The sequence below is a fragment of the Helicoverpa armigera genome, chromosome 15, assembly GCF_030705265.1.
Source record: "Helicoverpa armigera isolate CAAS_96S chromosome 15, ASM3070526v1, whole genome shotgun sequence".
Lineage (NCBI taxonomy): Eukaryota > Metazoa > Arthropoda > Insecta > Lepidoptera > Noctuidae > Helicoverpa > Helicoverpa armigera.
This window is the reverse complement of record NC_087134.1, coordinates 791,605-813,684: the sequence shown is the minus strand read 5'-3', so window position 1 is coordinate 813,684 and position 22,080 is coordinate 791,605. Positions and strand designations below refer to the sequence as shown.

The 22,080-nt window shown below is 35.3% G+C and overlaps 1 protein-coding gene across 1 annotated transcript in view; it reads left to right on the top strand.

Annotated features, from left to right (window-relative positions):
• LOC110382414 (nucleoporin SEH1) overlaps window positions 1–22,080 on the top strand; it is a 383,605-nt gene that overhangs the window by 169,520 nt on the left and 192,005 nt on the right. The gene's annotated exons all lie outside the window — the stretch shown is intronic.

Here is a 22,080-nt window from a genome sequence, read left to right as displayed (position 1 = left end):
ATTTGCATTCTAGATTTGACATTGACAATTGAGAATTTTGACATTGACAATTCCTATGTCTAGCGAGCAATACAATAAACAGATTATTGGGACTGCCATTCAGAAGACACGGTCGATTAAGGGCACAGAATCACATGTTAAGGCATTTATTACTTCCTTCCACGTCTTACGCATTCACTCCCCAAGACATGTTCAAATCTGCTCCTTTTACACAACCATCCTTATTAAAATTCACAAACAGAATTCCTATTCCACAAAAACATTCTTCAAACACCACACTTGAACAATTTAAAAACCCCTTGCAAATCAAAATGGCATTTCAATTTTATCTTCAGTCTCGTTCATTTCTCGGCATCGGCTCGGCACGTACAGACGAACAACATTAACTGGTTGTGCATACAAATAGCTAATAATGTTCTCGAATGCTGTTTTTCGCACTTTGGCTAGTTGCCAGCGCATTGAAGATTACTAATAATTGACAGCACATCATAAAGATGTATGTGAATAAGAAACCAATTTGTTCGGATGAGGGAAAGGTGGATGTGGTATGATTCCTCAAAAAAGAACAGTGAAGCGAAAAACAATATTGTTATGTAGACGTTAATGTAGTTTCAGTCGAAGTATAAACTGTACAAAAGCTAGGGCTAGTGCAGTACGGTAGCTCAGCAAGAGAAACCATTAGAGTGAAAATACAGTACAACGCAGCAGGATGCTGATGGACAGAGCAAATTTTGAGCTATTTGAGACATCGAGAGACCTACTAGATTCGAAAAGCGGACCCGGTATTATTAAACTACGTGTTATAGATATTAGATAGACAGTTCAATTATATCCGTACATACATGGCTTCATTCACTTTAGCAACATGATAAAAAAGCATGACAAAAAAACCTCATTCAGAGTCTTCCAAATGCCTTCTCCATATCCACCCATCCATGTGTTGTATGCAAAAGTCATCGGTTTTCACGTGCGCTAACCACAAGCTTCCCTTATCGCCTATTGTCTGTCCGTCTGTCTGTCGCTCAAGGCCTGCCGTGTGCGGTCTTGGGGGATCCGGGAACATCGCCGATATGGCTGGCCTTTTATATTTTTTAATTCAAATGAAGCGCCTTTGAAGGAATTTTCAAGGTAATGTTAGTACTTTGGGTGTTTGAACTGTTTTGTGTGTGGTTGTTAGTTTATGATACTGTCGTTAGGCAAATTATAGTACAGAGGTCTTGAGTCATTTGTTGTAAAACGATAAACTGTTTTCTTTCCAAGTGTTGTTCTTGTTATCGTATAGCAGAGGTATAACTAGAGTAAATCTACATTTTGACAGTTAAACATATTTCAGTTAGTCTAGACTACACTGTTTGGTCTTAAATAGGGTTTTGCTAAACTTGGGAATACCATATATTTTTCTTGAGGTCTTGAAAAAATGATGAGAAAAAATCCAAACTTAACTTTGAAAATCTACAAAAACGATCAGCAAAAACCTTCATGTACTTGGAAACATAATTCTTTTGACAGTTACAGCCGTTTTCGCCTGTATATGTATAATTTAAGGTTCGCCTGGTCACGGATGGAGGCACAAATTGTATGGAGCCTTCGTGTATTTTTGAAAGATATGCGTTTTCCTTTTTTTATTGCTGATTGCAACCTGCATTGTTCTGTCCAAATGGTGTTAGAGCGAATTTACATCGGATTTCGATGTTTGATTTGACGATTTTGGATTCAAATTTTTTTTGTTGTCCACATGGATAAGAAAGTACATATTGCGCTGATCCCAAATTACTTGGGAACAGGGTAATAAGAAGAAGATGAAGAATTTTTGCACTAAAATTAAATCTTTGACCTAGTCACAATAACTTAAATTGAAACATCTTTTTCTAAGTAATCAGAAAGGTACTTAGCCCTAAGTTTTTTGACCTATCAGGTGTCTACCATTTGAATGGTGTACCTCAATGATTTGGCATCCAGCCAGACACCATAGGTCGTGTACCTCATCTGCAAACATGGTGGTTCTCCATAAACTGCTTCTGGGATGTAACTGTCGCCTTTCCAGGTAGATTGGGGACCATTAACTTACCACAGGTAATTTGCAGCTTGGAATAAAAACTACTTGTCTTTAAGTAAGAGTGTTTTGTTTACATATTTGACTTATTGAGGGTTCGAAGTAAGGTTAATGTTGCGTCTTTTGTTTATAGATATTTTAAGAACTTGTAGGGTACAATTTAGGCTTATTAATATGGACAGAAAACTCGTAATTACATCAGCAGCTTGAGTGAACAATCTGCAAATGTAGGTTATAGTAGAAAAAACATTGTTTATAAGGGCTGTATTTTAAAAGTTTATAAAAGTAAATTTTTGACAACTAAAAAACGAATTGACTACAATTAGTTTAATATTAATAGTAATTTTTTGTCATTGTACCATTCTTTCTTAACGGGAGATTTTAATAATTAACAAAAAGTTCCACGGGCAGTTTTACCGGTTAGATAAAGTCTCTGATAGCCAATCAGGTACTTATCGATCAGATAAGCTATAAAATTTGTTTCACAGGTTTCGTTTCATGCCATCTGGCCGAAATTATGAGAAGCCTTTATCTAGCAGATAGAATTAACTATCAGACAACTAACCGACACCTTATCGGAATTAAAATCTGCTAGATTTCCACAGATCCTATTTATTCATGTTCGAGTGACAGTTCAACACAGTATACAATGAGCTTTACCCAAAGCGAGTTCTGTACAGAAATCCCTACGCTTCGGCGCGTGCGCAGAGCGCGTGACGGACGAATTTAACGCGTTCGATAGCAATGTACAATCAAGTGCTGAAATGTTTTGGGCCTGAGTGAGACGTTGAAAATATTGTAAAAAATTGTAGCTTTAATTGAGATCAAAAAATTATTTTAAAACTTATTTAAGACAAAATCATTATTATTATGCTATAAAATATCATACATTATTACAATACATATTATGTACACTTGTTAATAAAATCAATTATCAAATTAACAACAAAATTGTTATGGGTTAAATAAATTAAGATATATTTTTTCCTTTTCCCGCTATCGGGTCTAAATCGAATGCACAAATTGTCAAAGTCAAATCATTTATTTCACTTAGGCCTTAACAAGCACTTATGAACGTCAAAATTATAACTAAGTTAGATTCCAGTTGCCCATTCCAAAAGTAGCTTCCTATGGAGAAGAACGGGCAAGAAACTCCATGGTTACTCTTTTTTAAAAATAATATGGTATTACAATTTGTATGTATTAATACATACAGTAACAGCATGCGAAGATCATGTAGAATCGCAAAGACAAATGAGCATAAAATGACAATTAAAATTATGCTACATGGTGTTCACATTTACAAATTGAACTCTGAAAACCCGACCTATCCACAGTTACTTCACAATTTTATAGTGCCAATGTCATATATGTTACCTTGATAAATGTGAAATGATAAGCATTCAATCGAAGACTGCGTGGGCTTAAATAACATTAGTTCAGTCTCAATATCTATTGATATGAATATGATAAATTATTCTGTCTGGGCCAAATATACAGAGAGTATAATTTGTAAAAAATAGACCTTAAACAGGAGAGAAGATTTATTAAGACCTATACCTAACTTTTGGTATATGTATAGCTGTTCTTCGCGCACCCAGGTAAAAAGTCGCCAACGTGTAATTCTCACATATCAGTTGTATAATAATGCACTATATAGTTGTTTAATTAAATAAAAAAAGTTCGTATACATGACATCCGTTCGTAATTTATATGTTTACGATGCAGTTTAACTCAATGAAGGGTAAAGTCATGTGAAGACCAAAGTAGTGATTTTTTTGCACTCACATTTTTGTGGTGTCGTGCTACTATGAGAATCCGTCGAACTATGAGAGTGTGAGTATCCAATGATTACTGCTAAATAATACTAACAACAGTCTCAAAACGGAGAATCATCTTGACAACCCCAACAACTCCAACAAGCCACAAGTTCCTTTGTCGTTCAAAAACACATACTTAGTACCAAAGGAGGCTCCCATAAAAACATAATTTCTACCAAATAAAGCCATACTAACAACCGTGCATGCCTGTACTTAAAATTTTGGTCACAAGATACCAATCTTGAAGATAGCTATGCAAATACGAAAACCGTATTCGGATCGAAACAGCCGACCAGAGAGATTTTTATGTGCACTAAAATTTGTTTTTACGACCACCCCTCTCTCTAAAAGCTTTATTATACTTTAAGTACTAAAAACTTTAAAGTTAATTTATTAAGAAATGTATTGTTTAATGGCTGAAGTCTTTTGTGTTATCTGAAGTTAATTATTTAATTTTGTTACTTTTATTTATCTTTATTGCGAAGTTTAGCTGATAATGTTTTATTGCGAGATAACTGTACAATGAAGTTGTAGTGACTTCCTCGCAAAAATGAAGGGTTTTAAAACTACATCATAATTAGGGGACATTTTATAACTGTTTTGGTAATAACGGTTTTCAAAGCTGCAAACGTTTAAACGTTCTTTAAAAAAATATAATCAAACTTTTAATAACTTTCCAAAAAGGGGTAGTTTTCAAGAGGTAAGAAGAGGCCTGTGTCCAGCAGTGGGACGATAAAAAGGCTGTAACAGTAACAGTTAATTAATTAATATCACTACTTTAAACTTACAAATGAAGCGTATATCCAACACATGCAACTTTACCGAAATAAGTTACATCAAAGTTTTCTCAACAACTGAACTCCTCAACCCGTCTAATTAAGAGATGCAGGTTCGACTCCCGTTTGAATACGACTTCATCGGTCACTCCGACTTCGACTTCGACTTCGAAGTCTAAAGTTTAAGTTACAAAACGCGTGCAAGTTTGTGTGTTTGATCTTGGAAGTAATTAATTTGTGTATTTCGTTACTTTGTTGAGATTTATTAGAGTATTAATTTCTATCTTCTGTTTAATTTGAAGTCATGTCTATTTAGTAATATTTTCTGCTAGCTGTCCCCTGTGGTTTCACTTGAGTCCTGAGGAAATAGCTTCCAGTACCTGGATAAAAAATAGCCTCCTCAGGATCGAAACTATCTGTGTTAGGCTGTACCACACATTTAAACCAAACTTACTTACAAACAAACGTTATTTTATTAATTTGATATAATGCATTTTTTATCATACATTTGTTTTATAATTCAAGCCCCTCAAAATGTTACTAATCAAGAACACAAATGATTTTATTTATTAACATAGATAAAACATACATATTCGTATAATCAAATGAGCCTCAAAGAAAAATTCAAAACCATGCGATAACTGTGTTCGTGCAAAAATGCGTAACGTGTATTGATAATATCTACAACCTCAGACCACTGAACCTACCGGAATCGCCATAAGAATATGAGAAACAATCTACTAACAGTGATGGCTCCACGGAGGAAAGAAAGATGGGCAAAGATGTCATAAGGCAGTAAAGTCAGGCGCCTTCTTGTAGGTCAAGTAACGTATGGGTTATAAAAAAATTGCAAATTCCTAAGATGCGTATGAGGGCGGAGCTAGTAACGTTCCTCGTCTCCCGAACACCAGTACTTTGGCACGTTACTTTCTTAGGAGATTTAGCTAGTCATTTTTTTCTTCATGGATATCTCTCTCATTATATTGTTGCGTCCATAAGCTCTAAAATTATACAAACACAAGCATAAATTTAAGTAACGAATCTCACACAAATGTGTTAGGGCCGCCGTACACGGACTGCTCGAGCAGTTAGCGGCTGAGTGAAATACACGGACCGCTCGAGCGGTCGGCGTCGACTGCTTGAGCTGTCGGTTGTTGACTGCTCGAGCTACGACCCAACTGCTCGAGCAGTTGATTTTCTACCACAGTCTCTCTACAACTGGTTTTTCATCAAAGTTCTCAATTACTTGGGCGCAAATAATTGCCCATGCATTGTTCTTCTTTATTTTGTCGCTGTGTTCCTTAAGTTTATAGTTCCAAATAAGTTCTTGCGTTTTAATTGCGCTAATAAGGGCATCACTATCGCACACGCCCTCCATGTTCAAAAAACAGTCGGCAAATCAGAAAACAGACGCCGCGAGGCCGCAAAGGGCGGGGGGAGAGGGAAGTCGACTGCTCTAGCGCAGTCAACGGCTCGAGCAGTCGGTGTATGCCTCGCAACCGCTCGCGAGCGGTCGACGGCACGATGGAATTTCATCATGCAGTTGACGGCTTGAAGCGGTCGCGACTGCTCGAGCAGTCGTGTGTACGGCAGCGAATGAATGACTATAGTTCACTGCGCGGTCGCGGCTTTAAGCAGTCGGTCTCAACTGCTTGAAGCAGTCCGTGTACGGCGGCTCTAAGAGTTTGAGCTTGGGTTCCTACACCTGGTGATGAGAAAGCTTTGCAATATCGTCTCCAGTTGGTTATATGATAAAAGTCTACAACATACGTCTTTATCTATCCGAGTCACTGGGTTCACATTAACTCGTCAAGTTGCCTATTAACTCCCTAGGGACTAATGTTACTTATTTTATGCGTACATTTTATATTAACTCTAACTTAATAGGTATTGACTTTATGGTTAGGTTTTATCCAAGGTTTCTATAAGTTTAGAAATTAAATATTGTTCTGAAATGGACAGCTTGTTATAAATATATTGGACTACAAATGTTAAGACATATATCCTAGCTTAATTAATATCAAAAAAATATAAGCGTGACATGACAGTTAGCACTTTGAGACGGCGTAGTTAATAAAATAGAGAAATCTTAACTTTAAGCGAAGAGACAAATTTTTTCAATGTTTTTTTAACCCTAACATTCATAGACAATGCAATTTTTACAGGCTCAAAAAATTATTCCCAATATACTCTTTTGAATTACACGCAGTCCCTTCGCCATTTAGAATTCCAAGATCTCACATGTGGTATTTATGTTCACGTCACTGACTAAGCATTGCCTCATCACCCGGGTTTGTTCGTAAGGGAAGCTTCGGGAGCCTTCAGGGAAATTAGTATATGGACTCGGTAACGATATGAAAAGTGCACTTACGAGGTTTTGTTTCTAAGTTATGTGCTTGCGGCGTTTTAAGTACGGAAGTAAGGATTTGAAATGGATGCTGTTTGTAGAATTATGTTTTTGTTTAAACGCAGTTGTAGAAATTATTTTCATATGTTTATACACTCCAATTAGGTACGTATAGTTTGTCTGAAGTTGGTAAAGTTGCATGGTTGGAACCGAAATGACTTAAAGAGAGAGAAAGAAAGAGAGAACTAGTTGTTCAAGGGTAAAAAAATGAACAAGATACATAGAAAAATGTTATGATTAACGCTAAAAAATAATACAAAAGTAAATTGATAGGACCACTTATAATATAGAACCTATAAATATAGATGTGAAAATTTTGGAATATACAATTAGGGTTCTGTTTTACCGTGATATCTACCTTCTGTAAAAGCACCATTTATGTTGGTTTTAACAACAAAGTGTTAGTTGCCTCTGATGGTATAGCTAGAATGCGCGTTTGTGAAGATTGCCTTCCTGAAAAATATCCTTACGCTGCTTGGTGCAAAACTTAGCACCGAGAAAATATTCTTTACATGTTATTTCAATCATTGCAATATATATTTGTTGTAAGTAGGTATTGTTATTTATGTTTAAGCTATTTTTTTTTTGTTATTTAAAATGTTTCGTAGAAATAATTAATCGTAAACAGTGTTGAATCTGACTGTACAAGGGCGTGTAAAAATGTTGTGACAACATTGTCTTTTTTTTGGCCAAAATAACTGTCCCATATATCGTGTAAAATGAAATACACAACTTTAATTTTAGAAATACATTTCAGAACAATATATTTCAGTTCCACTGAAAGATTTATTTCCATCCACGCCTATAAATTGTGCGAAACAAAAAAACAATCTAAAAGTACCACATTCAAAAATATAGAGAGCACAAACCAAAGTTTATTAAATCGTATCAGAGAAAAATGTTCAGAAAACAGTGAATTAATCATCGTCCAACGGGTCCCACAAAAAATTCTAACAAAGTAAAAATTTTCATACGAATTAAATATTAATTATTGCGACCAGGCTCTGGCGGACTGGCCACGCCCCTCCGGACAAAGGGAAATGATTTATTTGTATTTTTTATTACAACTTGATTATAATTTAGCGGAAGACATTAGTCAACAAATCATTCGCAACTTCCGACCTTATTAGCAAGGACATTAAGACGAATTTCCAAATAAGTTGGATCAAAGTTATCGGCAGAACGAATGATAATTTCTGGCAAATTTTCGGACACAAAGCGATAAAGTTTAATTGTATACTCGAGTTAAAAAGTACATTAATTAAATATGGCGAACGACGGACAATGAAAAAGACATTGTGAGGCTTTTTCTTAATGATCCTGATTTAATTATGTGAAGTATTTAGATGGTTATCGAGAGAAGAGCATTAATAAAACACTGCATATATTTGATGGTCAATAAAGTGTGATATAATGACGGTAAAACTTTACCTACATCAAACCCTCGCGAATCGATCGATAATAAGGTTAAGCAACGCTTGGCACGGTCGGATCATGGATGGGTCACCATCTTGTTGTAACAAATTCTTCCATGTATCGAACGATAAACTAGTGCGTCTCGCCTGTCATTTGAACACCTTTAACAGTCGTTACGGGCACCTAGTCAAAAGCTAGAAAGTCCACTTTACCACGAGCATAAAATATATATATAAACGCTGCATTTACTTAGAAAAATATACGTTATATAATAAATCTACATACACACAGACAAAGACGGTAGCAGATTAACTTTGACCTTCATTTCCTGGGACCTTCAGCGAAGCTCCAGACCTTGAAAACAACAGATATTCTAGATAATAAGGTCATTGGGAATGTACCTACGTATATAGTATTCTCAAGCTTAATGTTCTTTCTGTGAGCTTTGAAGGACTTTTCTGACGCTGAGAGTAACATTGTGACTTAGAAGGACATTTTATGAATAGAAAGATAATCTTAGTTCAATTGAGTTTAGTATGAGAAGATATTTCTAAGTTTCTTTTCTCATTGAGTATTTTTGTGGTGTGAAAATTATTGATATCTAGTAACTAATAAATTCCTAGCTATGTACTCCGAAAAAATATAGTGTTAGCTGCCAGTAGTTACAAAGAGGGCAGTAACGAGCGACCATAGACTCCTCGCCATTTCAGCCGTGTTTCTCAGCTTGGAGGATTCTGTTTTCGAACGTCATTGTGACAAGACATGTTATAGTTGGACAGAATACGAATTTGCCGCGTTCTTGATAAATCTTAGTTGATTTCCATGTTAAAACTATTTCTTGTTATTTCCTCGTTAAACAAACCTGCTTCTGGTTTTTAAGAATAGTTTTAATAAACGAATGTGTTTGTTATACTCCAACACAGATATCCAAACTGATAGGATCAGAACAATCCAATAAATGCATAAAACATAGGTATATTTATAACACGCGTCTCGCCATCCGAGAAATTATACACTATCGAATAATCTAGAACAATTTCAAGCCTAAACTAATAAATGTAAAACTACTTTTATATCTCTGCAGGTTACATTTATGGTCTCAATTATTTTCTTTAATAAAAATATGTTTTACCCCGCGGTTTCACCTATTTTTAGCTCTGGCAAAACATGGGGTACTTATCGCTCACTCCAATCATCCATAATAATAATTGGGAAGTAGTTTTCAGCAAATTACTGATTACTTACCTACTATGTATTTGTGAAAAACTGCAAACAATAACATATGATACTTTCCTAAAAAGATGCATACTTACCTACAACATTTTCTGAAGTGAACTTATATCAAAAACACAAATTTTGAAATTGAACATCACGGAAAAAGACTGTTATACTAATGAACATTTTCAAAATTCAAAATTCATTTTCATTTCAAAATTTGGTTTAAACCAAATTAATTTAACGTACTTGAAAATATATTTTTTTTAATTTACCATCATGTTAAATTATCTGTCTATAAAATTCTAATCAGGCGATCAACAAACTCCGTTAAGCTGAAAATGCAATTTTAAATAGTCGGGTGCATTTCTCTGATATAAAAAACAATGATTTAGTTTATCAGATCTCACGGGCTAGTGGCTTGATGTCTTTATTGTAAAATGGCCTCACTTGAGATGCATACAGATTGTGCATATGATACCACATCGTGTACAGATCTATCAAAAATTATAATATTACCTTCTGCTAGGCGGTTTCACCCGCGTAACGAGGGAACTTCCTCCCGTACTTATGTAGAACATAGCCTTGGTCAGGTCATGTACCAGTGAAATAATTTTTCAAATCGGTTAATCAGTTTCAGAGTCTATTCATGTTAAACAAACAAACAATCAAATCTTTCCTCTTTTAAGTATAGATTGTAGCAATTTTGATTGTAGCTTGAATTATAAAGAAAAAATTAAACCTAATTTAGAAGTAAATAAGCATAAGCAATATACCTACCTAGTTAATTAACAACATTAATTTTAATTGTTTTGTAACGAAACCGCTTTCAAGATTCATAAGTCATACTATCCTTTATCGATGTGCTAAACCTATATACCATAGGCTACTTTTTTTATCCACGGGGCGGAAAAAGTTCGTTTGGGATTCGGGGAACAGCTATCATAACTATTATCCTACTATTATATAATTCGCTTACAACAAACTTGTGATCACGTAGTAGGAAAAGTCAGTTAATTGAAGGTCTTTAGCAATGTGCAGTCGCATCGCGGAGCTGGTTACACGAGCCACTGCTTAGTAAATACAAGGTTTAGGGTTAAAACTAAAATAATAATTTACTGTCTGGAAAGTACTGATGGAGAGATGTAGTGGTGGAGGATGTAAGGGAGTACCATGTGTCCGAAAGCGACATTGGTGACAAAGCGAAGTTAAGAAGAAAAATCAGGAAAGCTGACCTCACCGCCATGTGGGATACAAATAGGAAGAGAGAGAGATTGCCTGAAAAGATTGATAGTAAAGAGAGGTGGGATAAATAAGCTGTAACCATGGTGATGTCTGAGTGAGGAGACAGGCCCTATGGTACCTAAGATTACAGCGTCCAAAGCTTTATAATATACTAGCTTTGGCCACCGATTTCTTAAACTACTTGCAGAACCCGTATAAAAATTACTATAGCCTTTTCCCCTCAATAAATAGGCTATATAACACTGAAATACTTTTTCAAATTACCCTGGTGGTTCCTGAGATTCAAGCAAACAAATAAAGGTCTTATTTTATCCTTAAATGAAATCAATTTATATTCGTAAAAGATAGTGCATAATGTATTTTTTTGCCTATAATGTTCTCAGTACTTACAATACCTAACTTCTAACAGAATACTAAAAACGTCAGAGTCTAGGCAATAGACACTAAGCCAAGCTTTATGAATATTAAAATACCTATTAAAACGATCTTAACTTATCCACACTTAAGCTCTTTAACAAAAGGACGTCGTAAATATCAAAACCTTTCAAATTACATTCTGCATTAAAATAAATTATTTTAACTGCATCTAGGAAATAATATCTTTCGTAATCGGGGGTGCATCCTTACAGCGCATTTGTTTACCAACCTCTACTTACACACGAACTAAGGGAATTTCAACCTTAACGTATTGTAATAGAAATGAGACCGGTTGCATGTAATATTGCAAGTGTTTAAGGGATCTGTTAGAGACGTGACGCGCGAGACGTTTACGCGGGAAACATATTTTATTAAAATTTTCCATCTTCCTAGTTCTGTTCAAATGTGGGCAAAGATTAGTTGTGGTAAGGCGATGTTACTGCCTATCTTTGTAATTATAAAGTTACCGTACTTTTATCACATAAATAATATCGTAAATGCGAAAGTAACTCTGTATGTCTGTCTATAGAGCTGTTAGACCAAAACTACTTGAACAGATTCAAGACACAGATAACCTGGGGTTTTAGAAAGGATATACATAGACTTCTGTTTATCTGCAAGAAGAAATCCTAACGGGACGCGGACGGATCTGTGGGAACTCGGAAGAGATAGTATATTGTGTAAAGTTCCAAAACACTTAATTCTACACTGACGAACTTAATCACAATTATCGTCTCAGCCATCAATTTAATTCACCTTTTTTCCTCACTACTTTACAACCCCATACAATAGTAGGCACAAAACTAGCTTGCACTACGTCGCTTCTGCATCCTAGTCTACATTTCATAGCGGCGTCGTCAGTCGGCAGGGAGTTAATGAGCAAGCTTTGTTACCATCGCGCTGCGGCTTACTGGCAACAGCAGACTATGAGACACGTAATTTTGTCTGCTAATTATCTACCTACACTTTTAGTCTGTGGCACGGCCTATGGGTGTTACGCCTATGGGGAGTGTATGTGTTTTTGTAAGAGTAATGCTGTTGTGTTTTTTTTTGGTTGAACCGGTAGCTGGGTAACGGAGGTCAGATAGGCGTAGGCTCCTTGTAAAACACTGGTACTCAGCTGCATCAGTTAAGAATGGAAGCCGACCCCAACATAGTTGGGAAAAGGCTAGGCGGATGATGATGTGTTTTTTTTTCGATCGATAAGCGTGATGAAAAGGAAAACTATCGAACGTAATGCAATGCTTTTATTAATTAATCAGACGGGTTTTACAGTAAAAAGTGCGAAGAAGAAAATTGGTAAAGTTTTTTCAGACCAGTATATGAACTGTTTATCACTCAATTTTTACAGTCTATCTACTAATTATATTATTCTCATAACTGACAAGCGATTCATAGGTTTTCTTTTGGTTTAAAATAGCCTGCTTGAAAGGCATTGAATATCCCATTTCATAACGTATCCCATGACTGTCAAATAATATCGCCATGAGAAAAATCTATTATTCCAGAGTCCATTTCAATACGAAAGCAGAAATTTTCAAGAATTAAGATTGACATCGAATATTTTCAGCAATCGAAAAGTGTCACTTAATGAAAATTGAGTGTTCCTAATAAGTTTAGGAATGATAAAAAACCTTGAATATTTGATAACGATCCAGTTCCTCCTAATTGCTAATGACGTTATTAAGATTAATTCTTGGAATAAAAGCTTTCCTGAAAGTTCATTGACCCTGGATTTATTCGTTTTGTTTGTTTTGCTAAGATTATTTGGTTAATCTCAATCTGTTAATGTCATGGTTTGTAACGAAACTGTTCTAGTTTTAAAGTTTGTGCTAAGTAAGTAAGCTATAATTTAAAAAAATATATCTTTTTGTTTGTTGTTTGAACTCCCTAATCTCGGGAACTACAGAACCGACTTGATTATTTTTTTCAGTGATGAGTAAGTAAGTACTTATGTCTATTTTTGAGGTCTCGAATTATTGAGATGGTGTATATTTATCCGGGAGCACAGACTCTCAGTCTGCAGTACATCATCATCATCTTCCTGCCCTGTTCCCAAGTCGTTTGGGGTCGGCGCAACATGTCTTTTCTTCCATTCCTCTCTGTCAGACGTCATACTTACATCAGTCTGCAGTACATGTTTGAAAAAAAAAACAGAGTATAGTAGAACCCATTGAACATATTATAAGTCGTTGGTGTGCCATAAATAAATAAATTAAGCTTGAAAAAATGGACACCCTAGAGTCGATTGTCTTAATTTATTTTAACAATAGTATTAAATTGTTTCACTCGGAATAATCAAACGAATACATCCAATAGTTTCCTGAAAGTACTCGTTACAGAGAAACCACACAACACTCAAATGTACCACTGTAAGCAATTTCGAGAAGCACCAACCCTCTTACATGCAAAGAGCATAATAACACACACACACACACACACTTACACACTTACCCACTCGCCCTCTATAACATACTCACATGTACACAGAGAAAGGAAAGACAACGGAGATGCTATAAGGCAGGTAGGTCAGGTGCCTTCATGTAGGTCACGGTAACGTATGGTAGGATTGATCAAAAATATCAGTCGCCAAAACTAAGGAGGTCTTTGGGTTCATTGTCAAATCAAGACCAATCTTTGAAAGATTAGTGTGTATTCTAATGATGGCGAAGTTAGTAATATTCCCCGTCCTACTATTTTCTTAGTAGATAATGCGTTATGACATCTCTGCTATTAATTTTGTTCTCCATGCCCATACCTCGCACAGATATCGCAAGGTAAAACATTCAAAGATTTCTCAGTAGTACAAATACGCCATTTAAAACCATAGTAACGTTTGCTAGTGGAAATATGGATAATTTTATTCTTGAGACACTATGGCATGCTAATGCGAGCACCTAAGAACAAAACTAGGGAGTGTCCAGGTGTCCTAGGGATGCGAGATTTTCCTGAGAGGATAGTTTTTAAAATTAAAATTAGTTTAATCCTCAGTAATATTATGAATAACGGCCAGTTTCTTCATCAAAAGTAAAAGTTAAAGTTATGGCCAAAGTAATGTCTAAAGTAAAAGTAACGGTCAAATTCAATTTTCTATTAGTTTTGCTGTCACTTTAGCCTAAAAACGAATTTGACCGTTACTTTAGACATTACTTTAACTTTAACTTTTGATGAAGAAACTGGCCGTTAGAATGCAACTCTGTCTGTCGATCTTTTTATACCAAAGACATCCCTCGGAATGTAGGGTACCTCGGGAAACAGCTAGTGTACATTGTAAATTAAATGCATTTCAATAATTGTGTAATGTCAAATAAATCTTAAGTTTTGTCTTCTTTTCAATGATTTTTTGTGAACTTATCTAAAGATGGCTATATTTAGAAATCATATTATATCTGTAGTAACAGATTCATAGCCCCAAATGTAACTTTATTTACAGGGAAACCCAACTTTTCTCAACACTCTATTTAGCAAATATCTATCTATATTTAAGAAACCAATGGACATACAGAAACATAACATAAAGTGACATCATTAAATTATCATATCAGACAATTGCCGTCCACTGCTAAACTAATACCACTATAGAATCGAAAATTTGAAGAAAAATAAATTAAGAAAGACATTCCCAATTTCTTATTTAACCCCCAAAAGAACACTTAAACTGGAAACTGAAACTAGTATTTAATTAAACCGTAGTGAGTGGTAACCCTAGCGTGCTCGTGCAGTCGCAATTCAACCTACATTACCTTTATTAAACGATATTAGCGTGAGGAGAGCGCGCAGGGATTTACATGTTCTATTCTATATACTTATGTATACTAGAATATATATACGGTGTTAGGGAGAATTCGAGAGCAACACTTTGTATGCGGTTTCAACTGGTTTTACTTTAGTTGATTATGATTTCTTGTGTTTTCAACCCAAACAAAAAGAGGGGGCCATTTTGGGATATTTTAAGTTGACCCGCTTGTATCTGTGAGACTCCTGAATGGATGAACCTAATCGGTTTTAGATTGAAAGTTAAAAAAAACCCCTCTCAAAGACCAAACATAGTCCTTAATGTAGCAAATATAGCCCGCAAACATTTAAATTTTATTCACCCAACTTATGAACATGAAAATATGAGACCTTAAATAAATTCACATCAACAAATCAGTCTGCCTTTTCATGTAATAATTGGTTGAAAATTAAAAGGTTTTCCAACACTTGAACAAAGCACATTACAGCTACTTATGAAGTAAGACGCCGACACAAGGGACGCGCTTAAGCGATTTACATGCGAAGTAATTGATTGCCTGTATATTATCACATGAATTATGTATGGCAGTGTGGTCCAAGTTATGAGAAATGGCGTTTTTGATCAGGTTTTAAAAAACTATACCAATACTCTGTGTTTAGACCGTTTAAAATATTATTTTTGAATGTGAACCTTGAAATTGATAATATTGATTTGGAAAAAGACATAGATAATTTTAATAAGTGAAAAAAAACTGTCGGTAATTTGAGTGGGGGTCGCTGTTTATTTTGACCCTTACATATGACCACGTTCGATGCGGTTCAGGTAAAATATTGAGTAAATACATTAAATAAATAGGATAAACTCGTGTTCCATCATTACCTCACATTAATGGTAAAAGACAATTAACATTTTATCATAGATATTTCGCTTTTGCTTATTATATCGCTATCGCTTTTACTCGCACCACACGCGAATCCGTTAAAATACGTAAATGTATTTCAGATAGCACAAAGAACATATCTATGAGGAAGCGATTCCAATTACATCGGTAATCGATTTTTGAGTGTTTTCAGTAATGAATCGATTCTTTTTATCGATATTTTACTTATTGGATTTTAGAGGGCATTTGTGTCATGTCCTTTACATCACAGTACGTTAGGACGATATATTGAAGGTTTCCAAAAATGTAATTAGTTTTATCGTATTAAATTATTGCTTTTTTGATCTTCATACGATGATTTTGAATATTTGTTACTATTATTTTTTTATATTATTACTAGATATAAAAAAGTAAAAAATACTATTATGTGAACGTTAATTATTTCTAAACAAATAATAAAATAACCGTTACAAAATTCACCCGTCATACCAACGTTCACTGTGTTCCTAATTTAGAAAATTAATTAAAACCTACTTCATGACAATGTTTCAAAATCATGGTGAAGATCAAAGGCTAATTTAATTTTACGACTTTTAGTCCGATATCAATAAAGTTCATTAATTTTATTACGTTTTAATGAGTTAGAGGAAATAAGGCCGACTATCAACGTATGGTTAATTTTTATGCCGCAATATCTCACAAAAACCATAATTTACTACATTTTAAAAGTTCTTTTCTTGTGTAAATTGATATAGGTAAGTCATATTTTAAAAGCCTTTTAAAATTAGGATCACATGCCATAAAATGTAAAAAATTGCAATAAACTTTTATATTTTATTGTTTAAATTATTACCGAACTTAGATTTTATTCGTTTTGTGGAAATCGAATGATCGTAAAAATAATGTCTTCGAAACGTTTGAAACGACTTCCTGTTTATAATGGAGCCTTATTTTATCGAAAACATCAACCTTTTAATGTTCAGTCACACATCCTTGCTAATAGGTACCTACTTTAAATGCGAAAGTTTATTATATAGTGGTCCCGGCTGTCATGTGAACATCTTAATATTGGATGCAACTGAGTACCAGTATTATATAAAGAGCCTGTCTGTCCTACTCAAACTAGTTACCTCCCGGGCAACCTAATACCCCTACGTAAGACCTGTTGTCAGACTTACCAGTTTCTGACTACCTTTAACGACTGCCAAAGATGTTCAAATGACAGCCAGGACCTACAGTTTAACGTGTCTTGTCTTGCCAAAGAAAATAGTTCTCTTACAATGTGAGTAAGAGATACAAGTCCGGAGGAAACCAACATCCAAGTACCAGATTGAATAAAAATTCCTCTAACAAAACAAACGATAACTCCCATATGATAAATTCGAACATCTGTATACCAAATTCCCAGTTAATACAGTAGGTATGTCATAGATAGTGTAGTTAGTACTGTCGGGATGAACATCGATGCTTGTTGAACAGTAATTAGTGGATTCCAATGTGCTTTGACGGCGCCGCCCTTTGATCGTGGCGCGACGTTGAGTGTGACTAACTGGATGTGACATTCGTTTTTGGGTGTTGTGAAATCGCGATTTTTTAGGGTATTATTTTTTGGTGTGTTTTGGTTGGTAAATAAGTTATATGGGATGTTAGTAAGAAGTATTGAAGTAGATATAATGCTAAGTTGTGGGCAGGAAAAATATAGTTTACGCTTACTTAGCTATTTTTATTTACTTACTATTTAAACGGTATATTTCTCTCGCTACTGCTTTTTCTTTTAGTTTAATTCATATCACATACATCATCCTCCGAGCCTTTTTCCCAATCATGTTGGGGTCGGCTTCCAGTCTAACCGGATTCAGCTGAGTACCAGTGCTTTACAAGAAGCGACTGCCTATCTGACCTCCTCAACCCAGTTACCCGGGTAGTTAATTCATATCACATACAGACACATGAAAAAAAGCTTCCAGTTTGAAGCAACTATGTAGGCATCTAAACTATGTACTTTCAATTTTAATTCATTAATAATTAAAATCTTTTACTTATGGTTAAGCGGATATGAGAGAAAGTGTATAGTACCGGTGATTAAGTAGTTGTTTCATATGTCGTCTGTCAAAATATAGACAGAGATGTCCTGCGGAAAACTTACGACGCTAGAAAGTAAATAGAGAGAGACCCAGGCAAAAATAAATAATTTCTATTACATATAACAAGTTTCAAATGTATTACCTATAATGATGTTTAAAATCAAGCACTTTTTATATGAGAGTTTTTGCATTTTAGCACTACATTTCAGGGTGTATTGCAGTACCTACCATTTTTGCGATGTATGTGTTATCCGACAGAGTACCCAAACTAAAAATAATTGCAGTAAAAAAATGCAATGTAAAATACAAATCAAAACTATAACAAGTCACTTCTAGCGAACACACATCGCGGTCACATAAAAAACAGATTCATAGCACACATAATATATTTATGTTCCCTTGTATATTTATATTAATGTGATGTAATATATTAGTGGAACAGTGACCACAAGACTTGACAAAAAATATTACGGTTGATATTTTTGGCAGTATATTATACATACGGTTTATGGTACATGTTTGTCGGTTTATCCTTGGAGGAGGTTATAAAAAATGTGTTGCTATGGTGATTGAGATTGAGCTCATAATTGTCAAGACACATTCATTAGAGATGAACGAAATGAATGAATAGAATTCAAGGGAGGCCTCACACATAATAATCCTACCTAGACGCGGTAAAGAAATCGCTTATATTTTAAACCGACTTAAATAAACAGATTCATTCTTTTTGTGATGGCAAAAATCATCAAATGACTCTTCCCGCTGTGGGTTAGTAGCGGTGAGGGATTGTCAGACTTTTAGAGCTCTGCCCCATTGAGACGCCATGACGACGTCGCCAGTTGTGCAAGCCTGGCTACTTCTGGCATCCAAAGGTCGCCAAGTCGAGTAGCTATGGCGTCTCGACAGTCAATTGTTTACGTCACTGTCTAAAAACTCATCATGTTCCTTCGTAGGCCTTTTATGTACCAGGGCCTCGGTAACTCTTTCGAACAATCCCGCAGCCCCGGCAGGCCTTGACCCTGCTGGGCCCCGCTGGGGTTTGCTGAAGTGAAAAAAGAGGTTCTCAGTTTTACCTATAATTTGTATGATTCTGGGATTTGAGATGCACGAAATCACGAGCTTTAAGCCAGTAGTAACTTTTTGCTTCTTGGAAATAATCTATACCTACTGACAAGTATAAAACAAAACGACGAATTCTTTGTTAAGCTCATAAGCGATTCTTAATAGCCAAACAAACTTTTTATACTCATTTTAATGATCTCATAATACTTGTTTATTAATTATTCATCGTGTAACACTCGAGATAATATCATTACTTTATTAATAACTAGCCGATTTCCCGCGGTTTCATCCATGTTTCGTACATAAATGAGTAAATAAATTATAGCTTATTTTATTCGGGCTAGCTATTTTTAAAGAAAAGCTTTGAAACAGTGAAAGAACTTTTCGAATCGGATCAGTCGCGTCTGAGCCTTTAACGGTAAAAACAAACAAACAAAATAATGTTTTCTGTTTAGATTTGTATTTAAGTCTGATAATTAATATTTTTTGTGTTATAAGCTACCGATCTGTCAATACTGATGATGGCTAATGACGCGATGACATGCGAATGAAATGGCAATATATAGGTAGATACATGTGTGAGAGGGACAGAGTTAATCGTTTTTGCTGCCTGTCTAGATCCAGACGTCGTGTACAATAAGTAATTAGGGCTGGTTCACATTGGTGCAATGTCATTGGAGCTCGTGTGTCTGGACCTACAAATCGAATGGCGTCCAAGGCCGATTTCGAAAACGGCGGCTGTTCTCATATAAGGAGATTATAGTGCACAAGCATTTGCTTGGACACAGGTGCACTCACTATTCCTTCACTCTCATAACCCGTTGGGACGGCAATCCGAAACGATCAGAGAGACTATAAGCAGGCCGAACGCTTACGTGCTCTCCGAAGGAATAATCTAATGATCAAGGCTTTAGTAATAATCAATTGAAATCTTCAGATGTAGAAAATAGGAAGAAATTCCAACACTACAACTTCTCCAATATTCAAAGAAATAACTTACTATATTTGAACTCAAAAAACTCATTCTTTTCAGATTTCAGACTAAAACTATAGACACTACAGCAAATACTAAGACTTAGTCTGAATCCCCTACAATATTCGCGTCTAAGAGCACTAAGTACCACTTTACTTGCAGCCCAGCGGTTGCATTTTAAGCTTGTAATCAAGATAAGCCGAAAGCTATCACAAGTTTTGGCAAAATGGCGGCACAGATCACTAGACAATGATATTAAGCTACAATGTTATTATTCAAATAGATAATCTATACTTACATTATAAAGCTGAAGAGAGCTAATGAGGTAAACTCAGGAACTACTAGGCTGTTAAGTACTAGTTTCATTAGTTTTTCGCAAAAAGTACATCCACATATCCATACTTTTACGTTTATAATATTAGTGTGCTTTTTCCAGGTGTAAAGTACCCTCAGGTAAAATCTTACCCTTTAATAAATAAATAAAATATTTTCAATCCCCTTTCACCTTTACAAATGGAGCAGTAAAAAGGGCTATGACATTTCACTAAACAGCCAATGAACTTTTGATGGGTCGTTTTAATTTGAATTCTGCCAAGCCTTAGTAAACGGTGTTAGCGAGGCGGGAATATTTCAGGAAAATAACTGAAACACTTGCAGGTGAAACGATTCAAACGGGGAGTTTAATTAAACATCGCCAATACTTATACTGTTAATTTTAACATCCAGTGAAACGGTAGCCGGGTTCTATTACGTATTCCGTTTGTTTTTCCGAGCTATTGCCTTGGTATGTATTATTATTTTAGTATCTAAAATTGATCAGATGAATGAATTTTATTTAATCAATCTTCGATGTTCTGGTGAAACTGTGAATATGATGAGATCAATACTTAATAGATTTATTGCATCCTAGAGGTACATGTATTCATAGGTGGTAAAACTTATAGTTCACATGGACTCTGTTGGGTACAGAAAAAAAATCGGTAAAAAAAACTTTTAAGTTAAACGGTTTTATCTTATGTGTACTGAAAACTAGAAAATAAAAAAATAGTTACTTACCTGTCAACCTACGTAGGTGGTCCCGGTCATATTAGACTAAAATAAAAACGTGGGGCCCATTAACTATTGCTGTAGTACTTTCTTCTAGAGGTATAATAGGTGTGGATTGCATCGACTTACTATAATCGTAACTGGAGATTTTGACAATCAACAATCAGCCGTAGCGGCTTCACCAGCGAACGCCGAGCTCATGATCTACCAAAGTATAAAGATATGCTTTGCCATAGGTAGGATTTCACAGGGGCCCCACGTTTTTATTTTAGTCTAATATGACCGGGACCACCTACGTAGGTTGACAGGTAAGTAACTATTTTTTTATTTTCTAGTTTTCAGTACACATAAGATAAAACCGTTTAACTTAAAAGTTTTTTTTACCGATTTTTTATTTTCTAGTTTTTAGTATTTAATGAAAATGCCTACCGAATATTCCTCATTCTATCTAATTCATTTAGTGCATCATTATTACACGGTCTCTTACCTGAAAATTTATTACAATCCAATTCCTCAATACATAGCCCTTCCAGATACTTTTTTTTGTAACGACCAAAAAATCATCACATGACCTCTCCTGCTGTGGGTCAGCAGCGGTGAGGGAGTGCCAGACTCTTGACTAAAAATCGTTTTGTTCCGTCGTAGGCCTTTTATGTACCAGGGCCGCGGTAACTCTTTCGAACAATCTCGCAGCCCAGGCAGGCCTTGGCCCTGTTGGGCCCCGCTGGAGTTACTGACAGTTTTCTACTTGTGAAGCCCTTTCATTTGATACCCATATTGGTGGAATTGATAAAAAATTGTTATCAGCCATTTGGTAGCGGCGGCCATCTTAGATTTCAATTTTGCATAGTAAATTGTATTCTACTTGTTGAGACCTTTCATTTGATACCCATGTTGATGGGATTTATAAAACCTAAGTTATCTGCCATTTTGTAGAGGCCGCCATCTT